Source organism: Bubalus kerabau, chromosome 19 (genome assembly GCF_029407905.1).
Source record: "Bubalus kerabau isolate K-KA32 ecotype Philippines breed swamp buffalo chromosome 19, PCC_UOA_SB_1v2, whole genome shotgun sequence".
Lineage (NCBI taxonomy): Eukaryota > Metazoa > Chordata > Mammalia > Artiodactyla > Bovidae > Bubalus > Bubalus kerabau.
The window spans coordinates 34,511,571-34,531,811 of record NC_073642.1 but is presented as its reverse complement, the minus strand read 5'-3'; the positions used below and the strand labels follow the sequence as shown (position 1 = coordinate 34,531,811).

Here is a 20,241-nt window from a genome sequence, read left to right as displayed (position 1 = left end):
ATGATTTGAGAGAATAGCATTGAAACATGTATATTATCATATGTGAAATAGATCGCCAGTTCGGGTTCAATGCATCAAACAGGGTGCTCAGGGCGGGTGCACTGGGATGACCCTGAGGGTTGGGATGGGGAGGGAGGGTCAAGATGGGGAACACATGTACATCCATGGCTGATTCATGTGAATGTATGGTAAAAACCACCACAACATTGTAAAGTAATTAGCCTCCAATTAAAAAAAGAAATCAGGCCTGAATATTCATTGGAAGGACTGATGCTAAAGCTAAAACTCCCAATACTTTGGCCACCTGATGCGAAGAACTAACTCACTGGAAAAGACCCTGATGCTGGGAAAGATTGAAGGCAGGAGGAGAAGAGGATGACAGAGGATGAGGTGGTTGGATGGCATCACCGACTGGATGGAGATGAGTTTGAGCAAGCTTTGGGTGTTGGTGATAGACAGTGAAGCCTGGTGTGCTGCAGTCCATGGGGTTGCAAAGAGTCAGATACGACTGAGCAACTGAACTGAACTAAAGACAAAAGCAAAAAAGAAAAATTGAGCAGATGGGGCAAAGTCATAAACAGATGTTCTGCAGAAGGGGAAATAAAATGACTGGACATCAGTGATCAGGGAAACATACAGAAAAAACATTCACTGTCATCAGATTGTCACAAGCTGTAGTCTTAAAATACCAGGCCTTGTATTCCCTGATGGTCCAGTGGTCCAAAAGAAGGGACATTTGATCCCTGGTCTAGGAAGAGTACACACACTAAGGAACAAATAGACCTTTGCACCACAACTATGGAGCCCTTACGCTATGGAGTGTGAGCACTGCAACAAGAAAAGTCACCGCAGGAGTGGCCTCTGATCGCGGCAACTAGAGAAAGCCCGCCAGCAGCAATGAAGACCTAGTATGGCCAAAAAAAATACACCAGGCCAAGATGGAGAGCTATGGGAGCTCTCAGACTGCTGAGGGGAGTGTAAATCAGCCTAACTCTGAAAGACACTTTGGCTTTTCCTAGCAAAGTGGAACATGAACATGGCGTGGGGCCCAGCAATTCTGCTACCAGATTTGTACCCCAGAGGAAATCTGCACGTGTGCCCCAGAACGTGGGATGTGTGTAGCTGGCAGTGATAAGGAGGCTGTAAAAGTCCCAATTACTGAACGGTGTGGGCCAGGTGTGCTTTTAAGTTCTTTGCAGGAATTAGCTCGTTTGCTCCTCTACACGTATATGAGACGGGAGGTACGGAGAGGCTGAGTAACTAGCAATGAGGTCCCAGAGCGGAGAGAGGAGCAGTCAGTGGTAACGGAACCCAGGGTCTGTGCCCTAACCACAAGCAAGGCAAAGCACTCTGTACTCAAGTGTCTCATGTAACACTAAACCCACAGACGTGTGAGGCAGTGACTTTGTTCATTCTGCGGATGAAGAAACTAAAGGGCAGAAATGTGCACGAGGTCACATGTAGTGAACGGCAGACTGGGAACAGACTCTTAACGCAGTTGTCCCACCTCTCCCTCATGTGCATTTTTCACTTAGGGCCGGGGTAACCCAGCGCGGTGATGAGAAGGAAGCAGACCGTAGAGAGTGGGTCTGATTATCGCTCTGGCCCAATCGTCCCCACGCCGCGCACAGCAGGGAATCACCTGAGGGACTCCAGCATCCCGGGGACCAGCTTTCCCGGCCACTAGCCGCAGCCTCCCTCACCTCATTGGCCAGGGCTGGGTATGTGCCTTCCGCGCAGCCAATGGGGCGAGGGGGCGGGGCGACTGGGAAAGTCGCTCGGCGAGAGGAGGGAAGTCCCCCAGCGCAGACTGCGTCTCCTCCCGCGTCCCTGAGAAATGGAGTGCAAGTTACTGCCCGCAGAGAAGGAGGAGTTGGTGGCCTGGGGCTTCTGGAAGAGAAGGTTTGTAACCACCGCCGGAAGGAAGGGGAGAGGGAACCGACCAGACCAGCAGGACTGGGAAGCGTGGGGCCACCCGTCTGCGCTTGGAGACGGTGAGTACAAAGCCCCGCAGCAGCCGGGACACAGGGACACACAAGAAGGCCAAGGGTGGTGGGGTGGTCTGTGCCGAGGGAACAAGCCGGAGCCGGGTCTAAGATAAGCCAGTGGAGGGCAATGCTCGGCCTCCAGGGAGGACCTTTGGGACAGGGGGCAGTCCTCTGGTTTGGAGGCATTGACGGTGTTTTCCCTGGTAAGGGATCCAAAAAGGTCCATGTGAGCAGAAAGGATGGGTATTTACTGTCCGACTCCAGAATGTGTGGAGGAGCCCTAGGGCAGTGGGACCTCAGGCTGGCCCCAGGAAGGGTCTGGAACCCAGAAGCACTGCCCATGGAAGGTATTTTTGCCCTCCCAAAGACCAGCCCAACCTGCTGCCTGAGCTACAGAGCAAAACGAGAGGACCAAACCAAAGGTCAAGTTTATGTCTTCTGCATGCATGAGACCCCCTGGTGTGTGTTCTTAGTCGCTAAGTCTGTCAACTCTGCGACCCCATGGACTGTAGCCCACCAGGCTCCTCTGTTCATGGGGATTCTCCAGGCAAGAATACTGGAGTGGGTTGCCATGCCCTCCTGCAGGGGATCTTCCCAACCCAGGGATGGAACCCGGATCTCCCACATTGCAGGCGGATTCTTTACCATCTGAACCACTAAGGAAGCCCGAGACCCCTTGGGCTGAAGCAAAATCTCTCTGTCCCAGTTTAACTTTCTGGGACTTGTCAGCTCCATTTGCTCTTACTGAAATCCAGCTTTTTCCACAGAGAAAAGCAGGGTCCCCAGTTTAGTTTTATGTGTCCAGTCTTCAGCCTTGGATGGATTACTGTTTTGTCCCAAGTCAGGCGGCCCTAGGAAGGAGACCGTTGATTCAGTTGGGTTCGGTATCCAGTGCTGGATCTCTCAATGGAGAATTTGACAGCCCCCACAGTGGCCTGTTTATGTCAGGGATGGCAGAGAACATTTTGCAGAGGACGATGCTGGGGTAACAACCCCAGAGATGTTCTGTCCTGTCACCCTGCCAGAGTCCCTCTCAGCAAAACCCTGCTTCACTTAAGGCAGTTGATGGGGTTGGAGTGTTCAGTGACGGCATCGAGGAAGATTCTGGGGGCATGTGGCCCAGCTGACAGAGCTCTTTGAGAGAAGGAAGAATATAAGAAGGTAGGGAGGGAAGTTCAGAAAAAGAAAAAACAGCCAGATGACCTCGAGGGGGATGTAATCCTGAGCGGTCTGGCCCGTGGGCATTGAAGGTGGCCCTGCTCTCAAGCTCAGAATAGACAGTGTGAAATAAGAAACCACCCTTCCGGGACAGGTTAGGGAACCAGGGGGCTGACCTGCTGTTTTGCTGTGTGACCTCAGGCAAGTTACTGCCCTTCTCTGGGCAGTTCCTTGTCTGTGAAATGGACACTGTAGAGCACAAGTAAATGAAAACTCACTGTGAAAAGTCAAAAGCCCAGTGCCAAGGCAGTGAGTTAGAGGGTCCTAGCTGGCACAGGGGCAATCAGTGAGCCACCAAAGCCCCACAAGGATCCCAGCATCCCCACTGGCCACTCCCTGCCCAGCTCTACTCTGAGCCACAGGGTCCCTTTGGGAAAGGGCCAGGCAGTCCCACCCACAAAGAGTCAGGAACCTTATGCCACATGAGCACTGCAAGCCCCATGGCAGGTAGGGGACAAAGACAGCCTCTGACTGTAGCTACCTACAATAGACTGACAGAGAGCTTGTCCTTGGGAGCTAAAGGCATAGCCACAGGGTCCTCCCCTCTCCCCAAGAGTCCTTGTCCCCGCTCCTTGGTTTCCTGAGGCCTGTCAGTCCAGATCCTCTGTGCTAGGACTGCCCGGCTTACTGGGGCTGGGCCGGGGGCTGACCTCAATCGTGTGCTGTAGGGCGAGGCTGTGAACCTGTTCCCTGGTGGCTCTGGGCCTCAGTCTCCGCACTACTTTTCTTCCCCAGCCTGGGCACTGGCCCTGGCCGCCAGCTTTTCTGAGATACTCCTCTCCTCTGTGGTTCCAGGGCTGTGGCTGAGGTCTGGGAGTGGATAAGGCAGAGGCTTCCCCCGACAGAGGGCACAGGGGCAGGGCAGGTACCAGGTATGAAGGCCAGGCAGCTGAGGAAGCCAGGTGAACTAGCCAAGGCCCACACTGGAAGGACCCTTCAGGCCCCTGATTCTCCCTCCAGTTTGCAGATGGAGAGACAAGGGCAGAGAGAGAAACTGGGCCTGGATCGCACAGAGAGGTAGGGAGTGCCCCTCTGGAGAATCCCCAAATGATGCCTTCAGCTGAGAGCTGGCTGGAGGTGCCTGTCTTCCCAGCACTGGAGCCCTTGATGCTCGGAGCTGCATCAGCTCCTGTTTCCTGAGGACACAGTTCCCAGCCTGAGGGTCCACTGATGGACCTGCCCTGCTTTGCTCAGGATCCCCAGAGAGCAGCTGAGGCAAAGGACGGGAGCCTTCACCCAGCTCCTCCACGCAGAGTCATAAGGATGAGGCCCGATCACTGTTAGTGCGGTATCCAAGCATGAACAGTACGTAAGCTCCAGGCTGTGAACATGCTACATTGTCTGTCATTGGTGGCTGCTCATTATATCCGATTGTTTCCTGAACTTAATAAGAAGTGGGAACAATGCCTTGTTGGTGGGACAATGGATAGATTATGTGGCTAAAGCCCCCCTACACAGTTGATCTTGGGTCTGTCTCTGGTTTTATGACCTTAATACTGATACCCAAACTGGACCCCAGGTATAAAGAAGCTCAGGGGCACCAGAAATAGGCACGGTGCCCCAGGTCTTGTGTGATCCTAATATCTTCCTTTGAAGTAGGTACTATCAGTATCCCCATTTTGCAGATGAAGAAACAGAGGTTTAGAGAAGGCAGACTTGTTCATGCTAACCTAGTCAGTTGGTGGTGGTCAGTTTTCTTCCCCTCCAAATTTTTCAGTGACTAAAAATTTCCCTGAATCCAAAAATATTGATGGGTGATACTCCCTCAGTGCTTCCTGTATGACTGATTCCACCCCACCGGAGAGCTGCCTGAGGGCAAGCCCAAGTCCCTAATCCCCTTCAGTCTCCATATCCTTCCCCGTCTCCCCGCATGCAGTCCCTATGCACCAGGTCGGGCCCACAGAGCCTTGACCCTGAGGCATTTGCTTTGTGCCAGTGAGGACTGAGTGCCTGGTCCCCACCCAGGGCCACCCCAAGATGGAGCAAGGGCCCCAAGGCTCAGATCTTGGCCCTCACTGGAGACATCCTGATTCTGATGCACAAGCCTTCTTCTCGCCACCTCCAGAGATCACCCTACCTTCACCTCCCGGGTGGCCTTGGCCTCTTTCCCAGACCCTCTGTTTCCTGGGCACAAGGACCCAGGGTTGTCTTAGAGGGCCTGGCCCACACCATTGCATCCTCTGTCTGGGAGGCCCTACTTCCAGCCCCATCCCCAGCCTGAGGGAGGGCAGCCAGGACCAGCCAGGCCAGCCGTCACCTTCTGTGAGGGTGGGTGGGGGCCTGCTCCCAAGCTCTCCTCTCTGTCTCTGGGGGGGCCCACCCTGGACACTCCTTGGGTTCCATTGTGGGCCTCGGCTCTGGCAGCACCTGGGGCCTGGTGGGGACGGCAGGACCCTGGCCCCTTGCCCTCATCCCATTCTGAACCTCATTAACCCAACCAAGGCCAGTGGGCCACTCCACTGGGAAGCAGGCCATAAAGAGTTGGAGAGAGCATGACCGAGGGACAGCAACCCAATGGTAAACCACATAGGGTCATGGTATCACCAAAGGCCAGAACCCCTGAGTCCTGCCAGCCCACTCCCAGTGCACAGATGGGGACCTGAGTCCAGAGTCAGCAGAGGGATTGTCCAAGGCCAGCAGGCCACAACCCATCTCTGTGTTCTTGAAAGCCTGCTGCCAAGAGACCCAGGGAGGATTCCACAATGGCCTGCCCCACAGACAGTGGACTGGAGGCTGAGGGGAGCGGGCTTTGCTGGTGCCCACTCAGTAAATGCCAGTCTGGTCCCCAAAGAGAAGCCAAGCTGGGCCCAGACCTCCAACAGGCCTGGAGCCCACCTTGCCTGCACAGACTCTGGGAGGTTGCCTGGGTTCTCTGCTGGGTGGGGCCTGCGCCTGTGGGAAGGGGGCATGTGCGGAAGACTCGGGAACACCTGGGTTGCTGGCCTCCCTTCTTGGCCGGCCGCACTGTCCCGGTTCTCACATTCCCGTCCTCAGGTGTGGGCAGACCTAGGTCATGCTCACCTGAGGGCACGGACCCTTGCCCCTAGTAGCTCTCATTGCAGCTTCCAGGGCCAGCTAGACCCGGAGTCCCGCTCCTGCCCCCAGTCATCCCATTCAGCCTGGAGTGCGAAGCCCTTGTCCATTTGTGAGCAGAAGGGCTGCCTCAGCCCAGGAGGTTCCACACCCTGGACCTGAGCCCCTAGCTCTACAGAGGCCCAGACAGGGAGTTTGGGACCTATTATACAGACAGAAAATCTGAGGCCCCGTGAGGGGAAGGGGTTAGTCCCTATGACAGAGCTGGGGCTGCTTGCTTTTTTGTACCAGGTCCCTGGTTTCTGGCTTGGGGAAGACTCTAGGGTCTTCAGGAAGGGCTTCTTGGGAGTCCTGACTCCAGATGGGCCCCTCTTCCCCTGACCCTGGACAGCTCCCAGTTCCTTCCATTTTCCACCTGGATCCTGGCAGCCCTCTGGTTGTTTTTCTTCTCCAAAGCCTGCATCTTGCTCCTGTCACTAACCAGGGCCAGGCAAGGAAGGACAGATTGCAGCCCCATCTGAGAGGAACCTCACCCCCATCCTTTAATGCCAACAGACACCCCCACACAGGCTCCTCCATCTGGGCAGGGCCTGGCATGCAGAGAGAAGCCCAATTTCCAACCTGGACCCCAATCTGCCTCCCCCACCCCTATGTGGATGAGGTGTCTGGGGGCTCACTAAGTGGCCCCTCCTGGGGACATGCCAGCCTCTGCAGCTGTGTCAGTGTCCTGGAATTAAAGGAGGGGAAAAACAAGACTAAGAACATCTGGGTCCCCAAGATCCCAAGTCACATCCAACCCACCCAGCAAGAAGACAGCAGGGGGACTTCCCTGGTGGTCCAGGGCGAAGACTCCGAACTCCCAGTGCACAGGGCCCAGATTCCATCCCTGGTCAGGGGGCTGGATCTCACTGCTGCAACTAAGACCCAGCACAGCCAAATAAGCAATTTTTTTTTTTAAACAAAAGGAAGAAGAAGAATGAAAAAGATTTTAAAAAGAAGGTAGCAGGAAGCACATTAGAAGGTGTCATGGGTTGAACTGTGCCCCCCGAAAGAAAAAGGTGTTTGCATTCTAACCCCCAGTGCCCCAGAGTGGGACTTCAGTTGGAGTTGGGGTCTGTATGGAAGTAAATTAAAAATGAGCTCACTAGAGTGGGCCCTGTGCTGTGCTCAGATACTCAGTCGTGTCTGACTCTTTGCAACCCCATGGACTGTAAGCCAAAGAGGTTCCTCTGTCTATGGGATTTCCAGGCAAGAATGCTGGAGTGGGTTGCCATTTCCTCTCCAGGGGATCTTCCTGACCTAGGGATCCAACCCTATAAATAGGGGAAATCTGAAAACACGGGTGCAGAGAGAGTGCCTTGTTCACATGAAGGCAGAGGCTGGGGTGATGCCTCTATGAGCTAGAGTCTCAAAGATTGTCAGCATCCATCAGGAGCTGGGGGAGAAGTGGGAACAGAGGGCCCCTCACAGCCTCAGAAGGAACCAACCCTGCTGACACCTTGATCTCAGACTCCAGCCTCCAGCACTAAGACAGCAAGTTTCTGTAGGTTAAGTCCCACCTTGTACTGGGTTATGGCAGCTCTTGGGGCTTCCCCCGGGGTTCAACAGTAAAGAATTTGCCTACCATGCAGTAACCACAGGAGGTGCTAGTTTGATCCCTGGGTCGGGAAGATCCCCTGGAGGAGGACGTGGCAACCCACTCCAGTATTCTTGCCTGGAGAATCCCATAGACAGAGGAGCCTGGCGGGTTATAGTTCATAGGGTCACAAAGAGTCAGGCACAACTGAAGCAACTTAGGAGGGAGGGTGGCAGCCCTAACAGGCTAACGCAGAGGGTATGTAAGATCAAAGCCCCATGGCAGCTCTTTGGCCCTAAAGGGACCCTGATTCAGAAGGGGGACTTCTGCCTCTAAGCGGCCAGGCCTGCAGGAGCGTGAAGTAACGCTAGTAGTAGTGAAGTGTAACAATAGCAGCTAACATATTAGGACCATGTGCCACGTGTCCAGCACAGCACCGAGCCTTTTACAGGCTTGTCCAGTTTAACCCTCACAGCCAGCTGCTGAGGGAGGAAACTATTACTCTTCTTGATTTTTACAGATGAGGCCCAAAGAGGCTTCCCTGGTAGCTCAGTTGGTAAAGAATCCCGCCTGCAATGCGGGAGACCTGGGTTCGATCCCTGGGTTGGGAAGATCCCCTGAAGAAGGGAAAGGCTACCCACTCCAGTATTCTGGCCTGGAGAATTCCATGGACTATAGTCCATGGGGTCATAAAGACTCAGACACAACTGAGCGACTTTCACTTCACTTCACTTCCCAGAGAGGTGGCGTACACAATGTGGGCACACAATAGTGTAATGTGGGGTCAGGATTTAATGAGCTAGTGGTCAGGTTCCATAGCCCACAGTCTTTTTTTTTTTTTTTTTTGCCTAATTGGGCTTTTATTGTTGTGGTGCACGGATTTAGTCGCCCTGTGGCATGTGGCGTCATAGTTCCCTGACCAGGGATCGAACCCGTGTCCCCTGCATTGGAAGGTGGATTCTTAAGCTCTATTTGGGGGATGGTGAAGCCCACAGAATCCTGGGATTGAAAAGGAAGACAGACTGAGGTAGAGACTCTGAGAAGAGGAGGGTGGAAGGAGCCTGAGGTGGGGGGTGGGACTAGAGCTGGAGAGTGCTGGAGGCCCCAGGCGCCCCTTGCGCCCCCTGCAGCCAGCCGCTGGAGCAGCGGCAGCCCCTGTCCAGCTGCTGCCCCTCTCCCTGCTGTGCTTGGCCCATTGGCTGCTCCACACAGGACCCCAAGATGCAGGACCAACTTCTAAGTCACCCCCTCTGCACAAGCACAGGGCCTGGGGCTCACATTCACTCACAGGTGAGTCATTGGAGGGGCTCCCAGGGACTGGAGAGAGGGGGATATCACAGGACATAGGCACGAGGCTGGGAGACCCTCGCGCTGGGGCCCACATCTACACTGGTTACAGGCCATCCGCATAGTGTTTGCACGTGGCTCCTCAGGGTCCGTCTCCTTCCTTCCCAGAGCCTGAATCTGCCCACAGGGCCCAGCCCTTGGTCACTGTGTTCTCTTGGACATGGGCCACCACACGCCCCATAAAGAGGAGAGTCCCTCCAGGCCCCCACGGAGACCTCTCTGGCCTTCAGTAATCTGGGCTGAGAAACAGACAAAAGCAGAGATTTTTTTTTTTTGTACACACGTGCGGAGGCAGAACTGGTACTGCAAAATTCCTTCCTTTAGCCCTCCCAGAGCCCAGCTCTGGACCCCAGTTTGAGATCCACTGATTTAGACCAACTCCACCTTCTCTGGGGCTTCCCTGGTGGCTCAGACGGTAAAGAATCTGCCTGCAGTGCGGGATACCTGGGTTCGATCCCTGAGTTGGGAAGATCCCCCAGAAGAGGGCATGGCAACCCACTCCAGTATTCTTTTCTGGAGAATCTCCATGGACAGAGGAACCTGGCGGGCTACAGTCCACGGGGTTGCAAAGAGTCAGACACGACTGAATGACTAAGCACAGCACACAGCACAGCCACCTTCTCTGGGGCCTGAGGCCAGCTCAGCGCTGCGGCTGAGACCCCCTGTCCCTCTGCTTCAGTCACAGCAGTCGAGCGACTCTGGTCAGGGTCCTGTTGCACAGCACACATCCCATCCGGGTCCTTACAGTGCTCCACCCCGTGGCTCTCAGCCGTCTCCTCAACGTCTGTCTCTATTGCTCTGTGTCTGTGTGTGCGCACATCTGGGACGATGTGCATGTGTCTCTGGGTGAGTGTCTGAGGTGTGTCTTGGTATGTGCACGTGTCCCACTGTCTGTCCGCCTGTGCACGTGTGCATTTGGCCAGGAGACTAAGGGAGGATGCTGGTCAGGAAGAGGCCCCCTCCAGGAGGAGCTGGAGTGGAAGTCAGGTGGACAGAGCCTGGGACCCCCAGGAGGAGCTGGAGTGGAAGTCAAGTGGACAGGGCCTGGGACCCCCAAGCCCATGCTCTGGCCCCGCCCCACCTTCACAGCAACTCCTCACTCCACTTTTCATCTGGATCAGGGACTATTCACAACACGCCCAGCTCCATGTCTCTCCTCTCTGGGCCTTTTCAATAGTTCTTCCTTCTTGTTGAAATGCTCTTAAAAAGATAAAAAGGTTTCTGGCCATGCTTCATAGCATGTGGGCTCTTAGTTCCCCAACCAAGGGTCAAACCCACGCCCCCTGGATTGCACTCAGAGTCTTAACCTCTGGACTACCCTTTGAAGTCCTGAAATGCCCTTTTTTCTTTTGCTCCTTGAAGATGCCTAGTCATCCCTCAGTGAAGATTTTGAAGCCCAGAAGCCCCTTCTCTGGGGAAGACTTTGCTGTCTGCCGCCCCACCCGCAGCTCTCAGAGTGCCTCTCCCCTCATCAGGCACGTTAAATTCTAACTGCCTGCCTGATGTGTGCCCCCTCCCATACCACAAGCTTTGGGGGGCAGGGAGTGGTCTGCTCTGACTTCGATTCTTCTGTGTATGAGAGAGGGCACGTATGTAGTGCGTGGTTAGTGCATGCACGCTGCATGAGAGAGCAGAGAATGGCAGAGCACGAGCGTGACGAGGAAGAGACAGAGGGAAAGAAGTGGAGGACAAAGCCAGGGGCATCCTGAGAAGGGGGAAGAGATTCATCATGCCAGGGGAGAGACAGGACGGTGGAGATGAGAATGGAGAGGGAGAGGAAAGGGGTGGACAGATTGCATGGACCCGGGGAGGCCAGACCTTATTCTGCCTCTGAAGCCTCTCGGTTCTTCCTCTGTAAATTTCAGGGCCGCTGCTCTGTGCTGCCAGCATGCCCTCCAGTACTCAGCCACCTTCTCGTGAAGCCTGGGATGTGATTCTTCCTCCTGCAACTCTTTCCTGAGGGCACAGGTACCTGCTAGACCTGGAGTGTGCTGGTAGTAGGGATGGGGCGTTCTGGGCGCCGCATGGACCTCAGATCACCTCGTTTTCACCTATGTTCAGTGATTGCTGTCCCAGTTGCATGGATGTTCTCACTATGTTCTGATGGCGGGGATGGGGAGTGGGGCAGACAGCTCCATGACGCCTCCCCGCACACATGAAGCCCTCTGTCCTGAGCACTTCCACTCCCAAGCATCCTGACTTGAGCTCAGCAGCTAAGGTTACCTCACCTCCCTCTGGCCTAGCCCTAGGTTGGCAGGTGGGGCTCAGCCATGAGGAGGGGATCCAGGACTTGTTGGCACTGACAGGTTTCCCACATGCTCCCAAGAATGATCCAGAATGTGGTATCCAGGAGTATTAATACCTGGGAAAGGGCATCTGGCCTTGGCCACATGATTTGGGGTTTGGGACTCTAGTCTCCTCTCCTTTACCTGTGGTGACAGAGGCTGGCCCACCTCCTGCCCACAGGCCATCCCACCAGTGTGAGAACAGCACCCCCTTCCCCAGCCCAGCTTGGACACTGAGGGGTGGGCCAGCCTCCTGGCCCAGGGCTGCCCCCAGTGCGGCTAGCAGCAGCAACTTCTCCCCAAGCAGCCAGACATGCTCTGCTTCCAGGGCCACACAAGGCTGTCTTTTCACCTCGCAGCTGCTCTAAGCAGGCTCCTAGATGTTGGTGGCCCTGGCCCAGTTCCTCTGAGAGTCTCTTGTTCACCTGTGTAGACCCCCACTCTGCCCTGAGTCATGATTCAGCCTCAGGGCCGGTGAGGGGCTCCCCTGCCTGGGATCTGTCTGCTCAGGCTAGCCCTTGGGCCTTTACCCCTTCAGCTCCCTCCTCCTGGGTTCCTGACCTCCACATCCTCTGAGACTCAACCCTTCCAGGGCCCTCCTCTGACCATCACAGCCCACAGAGGCTTCTCAGAACTCCAGGCTTCGACTCTGGACCAAATGATTTAAGGCTGGACAGTTCCTCGATGCCCACCAGCAGAGGGTGCTGTTTCAGTGGACCTACAATGTGAAAAAGACCAGGAGCTGACTGTGGCTCAGATCATGAACTCCTTATTACCAAATTCAGACTTAAATTGAAGAAAGTAGGGAAAACCACTAGACCATTCAGGTATGACCTAAATCAAATCCCTTATGATTATACAGTGGAAGTGAGAAATAGATTTAAGGGCCTAGATCTGATAGATAGAGTGCCTGATGAACTATGGACTGAGGTTCGTGACATTGTACAGGAGACAGGGATCAAGACCATCCCCATGGAAAAGAAATGCAAAAAAGCAAAATGGCTGTCTGGGGAGGCCTTACAAATAGCTGTGAAAAGAAGAGAAGTGAAAAGCAAAGGAGAAAAGGAAAGATATAAACATCTGAATGCAGAGTTCCAAAAAATAGCAAGAAGAGATAAGAAAGCCTTCCTCAGCGATCAATGCAAAGAAATAGAGGAAAACAACAGAATGGGAAAGACTAGAGATCTCTTCAAGAAAATTAGAGATACCAAGGGAACATTTCATGCAAAGATGGGCTCGATAAAGGACAGAAATGGTATGGACCTAACAGAAGCAGAAGATATTAAGAAGAGGTGGCAAGAATACACAGAAGAACTGTACAAAAAAGATCTTCACAACCCAGATAATCACGATGGTGTGATCACTCACCTAGAGCCAGACGTCCTGGAATGTGAAGTCAAGTGGGCCTTAGAAAGCATCACTACGAACAAAGCTAGTGGAGGTGATGGAATTCAAGTTGAGCTACTTCAAATCCGGAAAGATGATGCTGTGAAAGTGCTGCACTCAATATGCCAGCACATTTGGAAAACTCAGCAGTGGCCACAGGACTGGAAAAGGTCAGTTTTCATTCCAAGCCCAAAGAAAGGCAATGCCAAAGAATGCTCAAACTACCGCACAATTGCACTCATCTCACACGCTAGTAAAGTAATGCTCAAAATTCTCCAAGCCAGGTTTCAGCAATATGTGAACCGTGAACTTCCTGATGTTCAAGCTGGTTTTAGAAAAGGCAGAGGAACCAGAGATCAAATTGCCAACATCCGCTGGATCATCGAAAAAGCAAGAGAGTTCCAGAAAAACATCTATTTCTGCTTTATTGACTATGCCAAAGCCTTTGACTGTGTGGATCACAATAGACTGTGGAAAATTCTGAAAGAGATGGGAATACCAGACCACCTGACCTGCCTCTTGAGAAATCTGTATGCAGGTCAGGAAGCAACAGTTAGAACTGGACATGGAACAACAGACTGGTTCCAAATAGGAAAAGGAGTACATCAAGGCTGTATATTGTCACCCTGCTTATTTAACTTCTGTGCAGAGTACATCATGAGAAACACTGGACTGGAAGAAACAGAAGCTGGAATCAAGATTGCTGGGAGAAATATCAATAACCTCAGATATGCAGATGACACCACCCTTATGGCAGAAAGTGAAGAGGAACTAAAAAGTCTCTTGATGAAAGTGAAAGAGGAGAGTGAAAAAGTTGGCTTAAAGCTCAACATTCAGAAAACGAAGATCATGGCATCCGGTCCCATCACTTCATGGGAAATAGACGGGGAAACAGTGGAAACAGTGTCAAACTTTATTTTTTGGGGCTCCTAAATCACTGCAGGTGGTGACTGCAGCCATGAAATTAAAAGACGCTTACTTCTTGGAAGGAAAGTTATGACCAACCTAGATAGCATATTCAAAAGCAGAGACATTACTTTGACAACAAAGGTCTGTCTAGTCAAGGCTATGGTTTTTCCTATGGTCATGTATGGATGTGAGAGTTGGACTGTGAAGAAGGCTGAGCGCCGAAGAATTGATGCTTTTGAACTGTGGTGTTGGAGAAGACTCTTGAGAGTCCCTTGGACTGCAAGGAGATCCAACCTGTCCATTCTGAAGGAGATCAGCCCTGGGATTTCTTTGGAAGGAATGATGCTAAAGCTGAAACTCCAGTACTTTGGCCACCTCGTGCGAAGAGTTGACTCATTGGAAAAGACTCTGATGCTGGGAAGGATTGGGGGCAGGAGGAGAAGGGGACGACAGAGGATGAGATGGCTGGATGGCATCACCGACTCGATGGATGTGAGTCTGAGTGAACTCCGGGAGTTGGTGATGGACAGGGAGGCCTGGCGTGCTGCGAATCATGGGGTCGGAAAGAGTCGGACAGGACTGAGCGACTGAACTGAACTGAACTGAACAATGTGAATGGTGCTCACCAGAGTAGAGCTGTGTGGGGACCCTGCTCCAAGCTATCCCTCCTGATCATTCTTTTCCATCGTGTCCTTAGGGCCCCTCAACCTCAGGATCCCCAAAGACAGGGCCCAGGCCCCCCTGCTTCTCTGCCTCAGCACAGGTGGGCACAGCCTGGCTGAGTTAGTATCTGGATTCCCTGCAGGGCTGACAAGTTCCCTGTTGTGGCCCCCCAGGGTGAGCATCAACAGCGGCTTCTGCAGGAAAGTTGAGCCCATGCAGACATCTCAGCTGCCCCCATCAAGACTCTGTCTGGGCCCTGAGGCCATCCCACCATGGCTCCTGGCCTAGTACCAGCATCTCCTGCAGGTACACTCAGTCTAGGGGCCCCTCCCAGTCTTCAGACCCACTGTTAGGACCCTGAACAAGCTCTTCCCTGCCCTCTCGACTGTTTTCCCATCTGAACCTGGAGAGGAGTCACGTCTTCCCAAATGTAGGGAGAGGGTGTCCAGCATCTCCTGTACCGCCCTCCTTCCCTAGCTACTGCTCCAAGAATGAAGACCTGGGAATGAAGTAGAGGGAGGGCTGAAGGTGTAGGAGGGCTAGTGTTCAGGGCCATACCAGGCTCCCACTTGAAGGGGGCCTCTGGTCATCACTACCTCAGGGGCCCCCAGGGCCAGGGGACTGTTGGCTCATCCAACAGTCGGGCTCATCCGGTCCAGACACAGCTGGGCCTTTTCCACTTCTGTCTGCAGTAGCAGGAAAGTGGGAACAAAAGGGACTCTGCCCATCCTCTGCCACTCCACCCTCTGCCATCTCCTGGCACCATCACTTGTCTTCTGTGTCCTTGTCTGGCCTCCTCCACTCCTCTGTCCCTGTGATTCCTACAGCTGGTGCCTCTCCTGCTCCAGGCCACAGAGCATTCCACCTGCTGGGTTGGTGGGGGAGTGGAGGGGAAGGGCTGAAGGCAGCACCAACCCCTGGAGAGGGCAGGTTCAGCCTCACCACACACATCCCCCACCCCCGGCAGGGCAGTGTCTGTAGCCCCTGATAAAGCAGGCCCTGCTTACCCCACCAGCTGCGATAAGCCTAGCTGAGGGCCCAGTAGGGACCTGTGCCCTGAGGCTCTGAGGAGCTGCCCAACCGTTGTCACTGCCAGCTCCAGATGTGAAACCCTCCACCTCCATTTGGACTCAAGACACATCCCCTTCTCCACCCGGCTCCTCATGGTTCTGGAGCTCCAGCAAAAATACAGGGGATGCTGTTGTGGGATGCTGGAGAGTTGACAGGCAGGTCAACTGGGTCCCCAGGGTCCCTCCTGGTCTGGTAGGGAGCCATGGCTCTAGAAGGGTCAGTTGTGGGCTGAGACCCCCAGACCACTAGAGGCTTAGGTACCTAGGCCATTGTAGGTGGCTCCCATGGGGCAGGGATGCTGGATATCTCCCCTAGAAGCCTCAGTTTGCATAACCCTCTCTCCCTCCCTGGGGATTGAAGCTTCACCAGGGGTGCCTGGGCTTCTGGGGAAACCCTCCTGTCCACTGAGCTAAAACCAACTACCTCCCTCCCTCTTACTCTCCTCGGGAGGGGAGGGGCAGAGGTTCCCCAGTCCATCCTTTGCATCTGTCTGCTGCTCCCAGCCTCAGCAGGCAATGCACCAGACACCTCCGAGGGGTCTGTTCACAGATGACACATTCAACATGGTAGCCCTGCTGAGGACACCATTTTCCTCTGTCTCCTTTGGACGCCCTAGACCCTGACAAGATTTCTTCCTGAGAATATGACATCAGATGTGGGCCCCAGCCCTGAGCATTCTGGGGTTTTCAGTCTAGTAAGGGGAGTTTGTTTGCTCAGGCGAGCTTGGGGCTCTGGACCAGCAAGGAGGATCAGGGGGAGACGACCAGAGTTTTACCTTCTGCTTCAGAGCCAGCAGCTCACTGGGCCCTGCTGAGTCCCAGCTCACATTCCCAGCTCTGCAGCACCTGTGCTTGCTCAGACGGGCTTCCAGTGCTGCCCGTGGGCAGCCAGCTAGCTTGGCCCACTGCCACCTGCTCTCTGCCAACCACACCTTTCTCTGCCTCCAGGCTTGCTCAGGGGCCCTGTCTGAGCACCTGCCAGGAAAAGAGCAGCCAGGCTTCGGCAGGGGCGCCAGAGACTGCCAAGCCCACCTCCCATACATTCACTTGCATCCTTCAGTGGGGCTCAGTGGCAAGCACACTCCAGTGGCCAGGGGCGATGGGTGTGATGGGGACAGCAGGCAAGGCCAGGCATCAGTTCATGGGGTTCTGCTTACGTGGGTCCTAACAGCAGGACAGAGGGGAGGCCCTTCCTCAGATGTGGAAACTGAGGCCCTGGGGCTGAGCAGGCACTTAAACCCTTCAACCCCAACCTTTCACCCAGTATGCTCCCTGGTGATTCAGATTTCAAATAAACACCAGCCTCAACCTCCTGAACAGTTTCTCAGTTCCAACAGATTCCATGATCTGTGAGTGCTGACTATGGCCTGGCCAATGCTGAACAACTGCGGGTTCATTTGATCCTCCCGGGTTTGGGGTGGGGGGGTGGAAGTTCAGAGTTTGGGATTCATTTGCCCAAGGGCACACAGACAGTCAGTCAGTCCACTGTGACCTGGACCCACGTTCCCCCACTCTGCTGCTCTCCTTCCTAGTGTGGGAGTATAGCAGTGGCAGGGGGCAAGGGAACATTTGGGGAGATGCTATATTTTAGCTCTGATATAGGGGGTCAGAAGCCCTCAGTTCAAGTCCCTGCTTCAGCACCTCTCTGGCTTTCATGGCTTCAACTGTAAGATGGGGGCCTTACCCACAACTGACCTGCCTACTTCTCCCATACATTCCCAACCTGCCCTCGCTCTGGATGTACCTCCACCCACCAGGCCCTCTCCCTTCTAGACTCCTTGACTCTCCTCTCCCAACTTCAGGCTTAGGTTCCTATAGCTCCCTCCTCAGCTGTCCCCCTCGGGTTCACCATCACACAAATCATCTTCAAAATGGACCATGAGGACCAGCTCCTGCCCCCACCTCCCCCTGGCACAGCACCCATAACTCCACCCTGGCTGGGTGCTCTGTCTTTCCCACTTAGAGGCAGGGACTCTCTATGGGCAGCCCCCAGCCCTTACTGAGACCTTGAGCTTGCCTGGCTTGGTTTGAGGGTGAGACTGAGGATTTATCACAGTGGGGAGTGGCACGGGCCAGACTGTTGAGCTTGTGTGGCCAGCGCAGAGAAAAGCATGGCCACCAATGGCTGTGGGAGCAGACAGAAGGGCGCTTGACCCTCCCTGGGAACTCCCAGGAAGGCTTTCCCGAGGTGACCCTTGGGCTAAGGCCTGAAGGTGAATTAACTGTCCTGGAAAGGGCAAAGATGGATGTGGCAGACAGAGCAAGAACAGCAGGACAAGGAGGGGATCAGAAAAGCTGGGGTCTGGAGAGAGAGGTAAGCTGAGCCAAGAGCCCAGAGGGGCACAGGGGAGATGAGAGGGGCTGGAGTTGCTGTGGGGCTCAGGTGGCTAGTGGCAGAGTGCGGGGCAGAGGCATGTCCTTGGTGTGGCACAGAAAAGACTTGGCCGGGCACATGGGCTGAGGCTCGAGAAAGAGCTTGGACGTAAGGGGTGGAGGATGTGGAGTGAATCGTCTCTGCAGGTGGCCCAGGCCCTGAGCTTCTCAGCCATCCATTGCCAAGGTCTCAGCCATCCAGCACTGGAGGAATAAGGGGTGTGGGTGGGTGAACCAGGGGTGAAGGAGTTGCCCATACTTTATTTTTTCCAAGTGCCTGATACTCTGCCTCTCTTTCCTCTAGGTGCGAGTTCTTTTAGGAACAAAGAAACAAAAGAATGAGGCTCTAAGGTAGAATTTCAGGCAGGACAGCTGCTGGACTTAAGATTTTCAAGAGGGAGTGACTCCATGGACTAGCCCACCAGGCTCCTCTGTCCATGGGATTTTTCAGGCAAGAATACTGGAGTCGGTTGCCATTTCCTTCTCCAGGGGATCTTCCCGACCCAGGGATTGAACCCATGTTTCCTGCGTCTCCTGCGTTGGCAGGCAGATTCTTTACCACTGAGTCACCTGGGAAGCCCTCCTTTAAGTTCATTGCCTTCAATACTGCTAACAGAAAGCCACATTCTGTTTGGCTGGGGGAGAATGGACACATGTATACATGGCTGAATCCCTTGTTGTTCACCTGAAAGTGGCACAGCACTGTTCATTGGCTATACACCAATACAAAAGAAAAAGTTAAAAAATAAATTATAATGCCAACCCTCTCCAAAAGTATAACCAGAAATTGAAAAGAGAAAAGAATTTTCTTATTTTTTAATTCTTTGGTTGCGCTGGGGTCTTGGTTGCTGCATTTGGGCTTTCTCTAGTTGTGGTGAGTGGGGGCTGCTCTTCCTTGGGGTGCACGGTCTTCTCATTGCTTGGCTTCTCTTGCAGAGCAAAGGCTCTAGGTGCCCAGGTTTCCGTAGTTGCAGTTCTGGGGTTCTAGAGATCTGGCTCTAGCTCCAAGACATGTGGAATCTTCCTGGACCAGGGATTGAACCTATGTCCCCTGCATTGGCAGACGGATTCTTATCCACCCTGCCACCAGGGAGGTCCTCTATTTTACTTTTGAAAAAGAAAGCTCTGCCTTTTTCCTGGGTTCTCCATGGTAGGAGGGCTAGTGGGAAGAGGGCCCGACTTACCACTCAGAGCCTGGGCTAGGGACAGGAACCTCTCTGAGCTGCTCCTCCCTCAGTTGCCAATGTGATCCCGGCTTCCAGGAACCACAGGATCTGCGGGCAACACGAAGAGGTGGGAGGAGATACCAGAGTCCTCCCACCGCGACTGAGTGGATGAAACCCCTAGATGAAACCTGGCTGTTGTGGCCACAGGCCATGGGCCAAGCTTCGAGGCCCAGGCAAGAATGGCAATTCGTACTCCTAAAAGAGCAGGATCTAGGGGCGCAGGCTTCCGGGCTCTCGGGCACCAACTGCACACTAGAAGCGGTTCCTGAATTTCTATAGTGGGGAGTTGGGTGCATTTGGTTGGAGGGGGACCGGGAGCCGGTTTCAGACTGCAGTAGTGTAGCAAGCACCCCGTTTTTGCTTAACTTCGGTTGTTTACTTCCAGTAGGGATGGTGGAACTAGTGGAGAGTTTGGGGGTACTAAGCACTCGCTCAAGCCACGCCGTCAGACGCCAGTTTAAAGAAGAGCCAGAGGTTAGCCACTGGAGAGCTCCTTACTCCGAGGGGGCGGTTCCGCTCCTACCCTTGGTTGGCGGGGAGGCTAAACCTCGCGTCAGGGGCGTGCCCAGCTCTCATTGGGGCGGGACCGGGATTGGGCCAGGGAAAGGCTGGCAGGTACCCGGCTTCCGCGGTGTGGTCTGCCGGGGAGGGGCGGGGTCTGCAGGGATGCTCTGTCCCTGGCGTGGCGCGGGGACAATTAGATGCCGCTTCGCTTAGCGACGCCAGCGAGAGCCCGAGGGCGGGGAGTGCACGCTTGCAAACCCAAAGACCCGACCTCACTTTTGTCTTCTGGAAAACAGGGCCTCGTTAACCCGCCCTGGCCGAGAGCGGAACTGTAGGTGGGCAGGGCTTTGGTGAGCCGCGGTAGAGAGGTTCACCGAGACTCTCCTGGCGAAACTGCAGCCCAGTCTGGCCGCGGCGGGGCGCAGGGCTTTTCTTTCGTGGGGGTGGGGTGGGGGGAGCTTATGAACTGAGAAACAATGCTGGTCCACTTACTGCCATCCTCCAAGGATGCTCTAGGAAAAGGACACACACACCACCACCCCCTTTCTTCCAGACCCCGTCCTATCAGAGACCCCGCGTACAAGACTGTCCGGTACCAGCTCAAACTGCTGTGCACCTGCACTGGGGTTTGGGTGTGCCGCCATGGCTTAAAAAAAATAAAAA

General features: G+C 54.3%; 1 long non-coding RNA gene across 1 annotated transcript; it reads left to right on the top strand.

Moving 5' to 3' along the window:
• Nucleotides 1-1,765: 1,765 nt before the first annotated feature.
• On the top strand, nucleotides 1,766-18,877 carry LOC129634459 (uncharacterized). The gene is made up of 3 exons (XR_008705690.1): nucleotides 1,766-1,994; nucleotides 11,028-11,130; nucleotides 18,153-18,877. It is a non-coding gene; the product is annotated as an uncharacterized LOC129634459 (long non-coding RNA).
• Nucleotides 18,878-20,241: the final 1,364 nt, after the last annotated feature.